This window comes from Rhinolophus ferrumequinum, chromosome 10 (assembly GCF_004115265.2).
Source record: "Rhinolophus ferrumequinum isolate MPI-CBG mRhiFer1 chromosome 10, mRhiFer1_v1.p, whole genome shotgun sequence".
NCBI classification, from domain to species: Eukaryota; Metazoa; Chordata; class Mammalia; order Chiroptera; family Rhinolophidae; genus Rhinolophus; species Rhinolophus ferrumequinum.
The window spans coordinates 91,488,662-91,496,964 of record NC_046293.1 but is presented as its reverse complement, the minus strand read 5'-3'; the positions used below and the strand labels follow the sequence as shown (position 1 = coordinate 91,496,964).

Here is an 8,303-nt window from a genome sequence, read left to right as displayed (position 1 = left end):
AAGCATACACTGTGCTCATAAATGGGGAGAACTAACATTAGAATGTCCATACTACACAAAGCAATGTATAGTTTAACGCAATCCCTATTCTATTCAAAATGCCAATGGCATTTTTCACAGAATCAGAACAAATAATCTTAAAATGCATCTGGAACCACAAAAGACTCCAAATAGCCAAGGCAATCTTGAGAAGAAAAAAACTGAAAGGAGACCAAAAATACAGTAGGGAAAGGCAGTTTATTCAATTGTGCTGAGAAAAGTGGACAGACACATGCAAAAAAAAAAAAAAAAATGAAACTGGATCACCTTCTTACACTATATACAAGAATAAACTCAAAATGAATTAAATAATTAAACGTAAGCGCCGAAACCATAAAACTCCTAGAAGAAAACATAGGCAGTAAACTCTCTGACAGTGCTCTTAGTGATATTTTTTTCTGATGTATCTCCTCAGGCAAGAGAAACAAAATAAAAATAAAGAAGTGGGACTACATTAAACTAAAAAGATTTTGCACAGGAAGAGAAACCAACAACAAAATGAAAAGACAATATATTGGGAGAAGATATTCACCAATGATACATTTGATAAGGGGTTAATATCCAAATTTAATTTTAAAAACTCATACAACTCAATACCAAAAAAAAAAAAAGTATCCAATTAAAAAATGGGCAGAGGACCTCAATAGACATTTCTCCAAAGAGGCCAAAAAACATGAAAAGATGCTCAGCATTACTAATCATCAAAGAAATGCAAATAAAAACCACAATGAGATACCACCGCACACCTGTCAGAATCACCATCATCAATAAATTAACAAACAAGGGGGCCAGCCCGGTGGCTCCAGCGGTTGGAGCTCATTGCTCCTAATGCCTTGGCTGCCGGTTCGATTCCCACATGGGCCAGAGGGCTCTCAACCACAAGGTTGCCGGTTCGACCAAAAAAAAAAATTAACAAGTGTTGGTGAGGATGCAGAGAAAAGGGAACCCTGGTGCACTGCTGGGGGGATTGCAAATTGGGGCAGCCACTATGGAAAACGCTTTGAGGCTTCCTCAAAAAATTAAAAATAGAACTACTTTATGACCCAGCAATTCCACTTCTGGGTATTTATCTGAAAAAATCCAAAACAATAATTTGGAAAAATATATGCACTTATATGTTCATTGCAGCACTATTTATAATAGCCAAGATATGGAAGCAACCCAAGTGCTCATCAATAGACAATTGAATAAAGAAGTGATACATATACACAATGGAATATTACTCGGCCATAAAAATAAGTGAAGTCTTACCATTTGAGACATGGATGGACTAAGTGAAATACTTCAGACAGAGAAAGACAAATATCATATGATCTCACTTATGTGTGGAATCTAAAAAACAAAATAAACACACAAACAAAATGCTATGTAATAGAATGAAGCTGAGGCCACCACCAGAGTCAGTAGTGAGTGAGCTCTAAGTTGCAGCATTCCTGGCTCACCATGGGACCTTGAAAATCTTGCCACTTCTGCCTTAAATCTTTCCTCCCTAAAGCCTACTGTTTTACCACTTCTTGTTTATAATGCATTTCAAAATGATAAAGAGATACTAAATTTTTCTGATAAAACAAACAAAAACTACAAAGAATAACTCTAATTTCCCAAGGGGTTTGTAAGATAAACAACTTAAATGTCAAATGCCAGGTGAGGGCACACCAGAGATGGGGGAGGTATGAGTGGAACAGGACTGTGGAGGGGGTGCCTTGTGGAGGGGCCACGGAGTCAGAAATCCCCACCAGGGAGGAGGATTAAAAAGTACTACAAATATCCCTACCTTGTATTAGCATCTTAAAAAATAAAATAAAATACTTAGATATAAACTTAACAAAATAGTACAAGACCTATATGAGGGAAACCATAAAACTCTGATGAACAAAATCAAAGAACTAAAAAAATTGAGAGGTATTTTATGTTAATGGATAGAAAAACTCAATATGGTCAAGATGTCAGTTCTTCCAAACTTGATCTATAGACTCAATGCAACCCCAGTCAAAATCCCAGCAAGTTATTTTGTGAATATCAATACACAAATTTTAAATAAAGTTTATTTGGAGAGGCAAAAGACCCAGAATACAATATTGAACAAGAACAAAGTTGGAGGAGTGACAGTACCTGATTTTAAGACTTACCATAAAGCTACAGTAATCAACATCATGTGATATTTGTGAAAGTATAGACAAATAGATCAATGGAACTGAAAAGAGAGCCCGGACATGGACCCACATAAATATAGTCAATTGATCTTCAACAAAGGAGCAAAGACAATACCATTGAGCAAAGATAGTCTTTTCAAAAACTAGTGCTTGAACAATTGGACATCCAAGTGCAAACAATGAATTTAGACACAGAGTTTACATCCTTCACAAAAATCAACTCAAAAATAGATAACAGATCTAAATGTGAAATGCAAAACTGTAAAACTCCTAGAAGATAACATAGGAGAAAACATAGATGATCTTGGGTATGGTGGTGCCTTTTTAGATACAACACCAAAGACACAATCTGGACTTCATTAAAATTAAAAACTTCTATTCATGAAAGACAATAACAAGAGAATGAGAAGACAAGCCGTAGACTGGAAGAAAATATTTACAGACACATCTAGTAAAGGACGGTTATCCAAAATAAAAGAACTCTTAAAATTCAACAATCAGAAAACAAACAACCCAGTTAAAAACTGGGCCCAAGACCTTAATAGACACTCTACCAAAAAGACATACAGGTGGCAAATAAGCATATGAAAAGATGCTCTATGTTATGTGTCATCAGGGAACTATAAATTAAAACAACAGGATACCACTATCCACATGTAGGATGGCCAAAATCTGAAACTCTGACATCAAATGCTGACAAGAATGTGGAGCCACAGGAACTCTCATTAATTGCTAGTGGAGATGCAAAATGGTATAGCCACTTTGGAAGACAGTTTGGTGATTTCTTATAAAACTAAACATCCTCTTATTATATGATCCAGAAGTCATGTTCCTTGGTATTTACCCAAAGGAGTTGAAAACTTCCCACAAAAAAACACACCCACAGATGCTTTTAGCAGCTTTATTCATAATTGACAAAACTTAGAAGCAACCAAGATCTCCAGCAGGAGGTGAATGAAAAATAAACTGTGGTACATCCAGACGATGGAGTATTATTCAATGCTAAAAAGAAGTGAGCTATCTAGTTATGAAAAGATGTGGAGGAAACTTAAATATATATTACTAAGTGAAAGAAGTGAATCTGAAAAGGTTACATGCTATAATATTTCAATTATATAACATTCTGGAAAAGGCAAAACTATAGAGACAGTAATAACAATAAAAAGATCTGTGGTTGCCAGAGGTAGGGGGATAAATTGGCAGAGCATAGAGGGTTTTTAGGGCAGTGAAAATACTCTATATGATACCATAATGATTGATACATGTCATTATACATTTGTCTAAACCCATAGCTGTCCAACACCAAAAGTGAACTGTAAGGTAAACTATGGACTTTGGGTATAACGATGTGTTCAATGTAGATTCATCAACTGTAACAAATGTGCCATTTTCAAGGGGATGTCAATAATGAGGGAGGCTATGTAGGTGTGGGGAAAGGGGCAATGGGAAACCTCTGTGCCTTTACCTCAATCTTGCTGTGAACCTAAAACTGCTCTAAAAAAGTCTTAATAATAATTTAAAAAAAAAAATTCATACCGTTGATCCACTTCTAGGACTCAATTGCAAGGAAATATTCACAAACATGGGCAAGATTTATATAGAAAATTTTTTATTACAGTTACATGCAATCAATAAAAATTGAAAATAACTCAAATATTCAAAAGAAATTTTGACACAGTAATACAATGAAATATTGTGTAGCATTTAAAATAATGTTTTTAAAGAATCTTAATGGAGGGGGAAATTTTCACAAGGTTATTTTAAATGAAAAGCAGGATACAATTTTACATTTGGTCTTTGTTTTAGTCCGCTTGGGCTGCTATAATGAATACCATAGACTGGGTGATATAAACAACAGAAATTTATTTCTCCCAGTTTCAGAGGCTGGGAAGTCCAAGATTAAGGCACCAGCAGATTCGGTGTCTGGTGAGGAGTCACAGAAGGCAGTCCTCTCTCGGTGTCCTCATGTGGTAAAAGGGACAAGAAGGCTCCTTGGAGTCTGTTTTATAAGGGTACTACTCTTCTTCACGAGGACTTGGCCCTCATGACCTAATCAATCCCCAAAGGCCCCACCTCCAAATACCATCAATTAGAGATTAGATTTCAACATATGAATGGGGCAGGAACGGGGCGGGGGGGCGGGGGGGACACACAAATCTATAGAGGTCTTAACTTCATTTAAAGATAGAAAGAAAAAAGACGAAGGGAATAGGATTATTAATTATGGTTTTCTGTGGGTTGGTAGGATTATGGATGATTTTTATTCCTTTGTGTTTCTATACTTTTCAAGTTTTCTAAAATAAATATGTCTTTATAAAAACAGTGGAAATAGACAAAAATCAGTAAATGAGAGGTGGAAAAAATTATCAGTGATTCTGGACATCCCAGGCAGTTTTCTCTAATACCATTTGGACCGTACCCAGATGGCCTCAACCCGTCATCTAGCATGTCTAACATAACTGGATGGGAATCCCCACTTTACCACTCAGCTGACTAGTCTTACACAAGCAGGTAACTTTTCTTTGTGCTCTTATACTCTTAATTTATAAAACAGTGATGTAAAATCTCACAGATTGACAGGTGGATTAAATGAAATAATTAATGAAAAGCCCAGGCATGTTTTCAGAGCTCAGTAAAAATGTGTTCCCCTTCCGTCTTCTAGAACTGGAGCCAAACACCTGCAGATCTGTAGGTGGACCAGACATTGACGCGGGTGGGATGAAGGAGGGACTCTGGCTGATGGGCAAGAAGCAGCTCTAAGCCACGACCCTGCTCTGTCAGCTCAATTCCTCACATTAATGGCTGTGGAAATGAGAAGAACACGAATGAGGCGGATGGTGACAAGGTTAGGAGATACCATTCGGGACAAATAGAGGCCCTTTTCTCTGAGTGGTCAGCCCTCTGCTGAGGTTGCTGGCTGGAGTCAATCTGCTTTTGGCCACCACACAGTTACAGATGGATATCATACTGAGACCCATCATCCTTGAAGACAAAATAATCTCTAATGCTTCTTCCTGCTCTGATTATAATGCTGTAATTATAATAAGCAAATGCTGGTTGAAATTTATTCAAATCCATCCTTTCTTCCATGTGAGTTCTTTTAGTGCTTGGCAGATTTCTTTCAAGTTCCATGAGGGGTAACAATCCAGGGGTTTGTTTTGAAGTATGAAAGACCACACAGACAAGGGCAGTGCGAGCAAAGAGAGGAGAGGAGTCTAACGTTCGGAACCCTTAAGGGACAGACCTCTTGAAATTGTACCCTTCCTCCAGGCAGCCGTGCGCCAATTTCCATTTAGCAGGATTCCCTGAGGCAAGGAGCCTCGGGATAGTGATGGAATTTGCAACCCTTAAAATGCTACTCTGTGTATTGAGGTAGGGATTGGGGAGGGGAAGAAAGGGAAAGAGAGGCAGAGGAGGAGGGACGGTTTGGTTTTGGTTTGAGGCTCCAGAACAGACATTCTGGAGGGTACCATCCAGGAACGCCACTTCCCTTAGATCTCTTGTGGCTCAACAGATGCCCAGGAGAGAGTTGAGCACGTCATCGCTTATCTGTTACCTTCTCTCCTCTGCCTTTCCCAGCCACCACCAAGTCTCCCGCTCCTGGTTACCATGGCAACCGTGATGAGCCTGCAGCCAGCTCTGCCGCACTGACTCCTGCAGCCCCGGCTGAGACAGCGGTGAGGACAGGCAGTGAGAGGCAGACACCCAGGATCTCCTTCCTTCTTCGCTCCCTCCACCGTAAACCTCCTGACTCTGACAGAGAATTGGAGGGAAGAGACTAGGGGTGAAAGGGGTGTACCTTGGAGCCTCCGGTGGGGTTCCAGTGGGGAGGTGGAGTGTGCAGCTCTTAAGATGCGCGCAGCCATAGCAGCAGCACCTGTACACTGAGGATCCCTGACCCTGTAGAGCCAGAGTTCATCACCTAGGAGGAGATGCTGTTTGAACCCTAATCGGTGAGTACCATCAAGTCTTCCTTTGGTAAACAAATCTCCTAAATGACAAGGTTATATGTCTTGATTGATGCCTTTTTAAAAATCACATCTTTGAATTGCTTATGATTGGGAAGTATTTTTCTTTCTGATACCTTTGAATTTCTTGGAATTATTATTTCGTCTCCCTTTAAACGCACTGCTCCCATAACCAGTGGGAGTTAGATCCCAGTCTCCGTGCCTCCATTACCGCAACACCCGGCGGATACCCTGTGCATATGCGCTGTATCACAACATACACGCCCAATGCCTACCGGAGGAGCAGCCGGGCTCGGCGTCCTAGCCACGGTTATCCAATTTGCTTTATGTTCCTGCCCGTAATCAAAGAAATAACGTCCCCAGGCAAACCAATGGCATGCCAGATGGCAGAGGAATGCCAGAGGTCCTTGGCGAAGCCGCGTCCCTTCTGGTGAGCTCAAGGAGACGAGTCCATGAGCTCAGTCAGAAGAAACAATTGTTTCACCAGGAGCGAATCTGCCTCGCTCCAGGAGAGGGCGCGAGCGCTTGCCCACACCGCGCGGAAAACAGCTCAAAACCCAGCACGCACACAAATAGCGCTTGTGCCAGGAGGCTGCACTGCACGCAGCGCAGGTGCTTCTCATGGGGTCTTTAACAAAAGGAGGGTTACGTTCATTCCTTCCTTGAAGCAGAGGGAAGGGCCAAATGACTTCTAGAGGACTGCATCTTGTTTTAGAATATCAAATGCTTCTATGGCTGTGGGGACAGAGCCCCAGAGAGCAGTTTCCAGGCTCTCGGCCTCATGTGGAAAGGTGCTGGCTCGGGTAGTAGATGGCCATCAGCTGTGGCTAGTTGGCCATCAGCTGTAACCCTTGAGCCATTGGCCACTAATATAACTGCCGAGGCTACACTAGCAGCAAATGGGGGCTGGCAAGAAGATGGTGGCTGAGCTGGCAAGTAGTGGATCCTGTGACTCCCTGCATGACAAATGGAGCAGCGAGCAGGGTACGGTGCCAGCCAAAGCTCCCCGAAGGGCAGTGGAGCAGTTTGTGCGTCAGTCTCAGGAAGACCAGGAGGAGCAGCTGCCGGAGAGCTGGACCCCATGGAGGGGTGGGAAGACATGGACGGTTCTCCAACGAGCATAGGCCAGAGAAAGCAAATGTTGTTGTGGCCCTGTGGGCTGGGAAGTGCTTGCTGAGGCAGCCCTGATGCAGGACTTATAGTCCCAGGAGGAAACACTTGCTGAGTCCTCCGTGGGAGCTGAGGGTGAGGTCAAGGTCATCCCTCACCCCCAGGACAGCCCTGGCAAATGACTATGGACTATAGGGAATTGCCTTCCATCCCTAATTTAATGGACCGCTTGACTGTTTGGGAACATACCACCATGTAGTGGAACTGGCGGGTGTTTGCTTTTGTGTCTTGACCGGCCACCATTGAGAATATTAAGCACCTTGACTGTGAGTCGCTATTGTTCCAGCACGGTACCCTGAGAGGCCCAGAGAGAGTGGCAGTGCCCTGAGAGCCCTGGCTGTGTCCAGGAAGTCTGGCTGTGTCCAGAGAGTGGCAGTGCCCTGAGAGGCCTGGCTGTGTCCAGGAAGTCTGGCTGTGTCCAGAGAGAGTGGCAGTGCCCTGAGAGCCCTGGCTGAGTCCAGGAAGTCTGGCTGTGCCCAGAGAGAGTGGCAGTGCCCTGAGAGCCCTGGCTGTGTCCAGCAAGTCTGGCTGTGCCCAGAGAGAGTGGCAGTGCCCTGAGAGCCCTGGCTGTGTCCAGCAAGTCTGGCTGTGCCCAGAGAGAGTGGCAGTGCCCTGAGAGCCCTGGCTGTGTCCAAGAAGTCTGGCTGTGCCCCGAGAGAGTGGCAGTGCCCTGAGAGCCCTGAATGTGCCCAGAGAGATTGGTGGTACCCTAAGAAGCCCAGGAAATCTGGCTGTGCCCAGAAGAACTAGTGGTGCCCTGTGAAACCCTGGTTGTGTCCAGAGAGCCTGGCTGTTTCCAGGATATTGCATTCACCTCCAGGCTCCTCGCACAGGGCCCCTCGCAGAAGACGCTTGTCACGTAGATTGTGTGGCGAGACCCTGTAGGGGTGGAGTGTGGGGACAGAGCCCCAGAGAGCAGTTTCCATGTTCTCAGCCTCATGTGGAAAGGTGCTGGCTTGGGTAGTAGATGGCC

The 8,303-nt window shown here is 43.2% G+C and overlaps 1 protein-coding gene across 1 annotated transcript in view; it reads left to right on the top strand.

Moving 5' to 3' along the window:
* The first annotated feature begins 5,870 nt into the window (after positions 1 to 5,870).
* MICAL3 (microtubule associated monooxygenase, calponin and LIM domain containing 3) overlaps positions 5,871 to 8,303 on the top strand; it is a 219,548-nt gene continuing 217,115 nt past the window's right edge. The window contains 1 exon segment of the mRNA XM_033118574.1: positions 5,871 to 6,145. The gene's annotated coding sequence lies outside the window, so the exon portion shown is untranslated.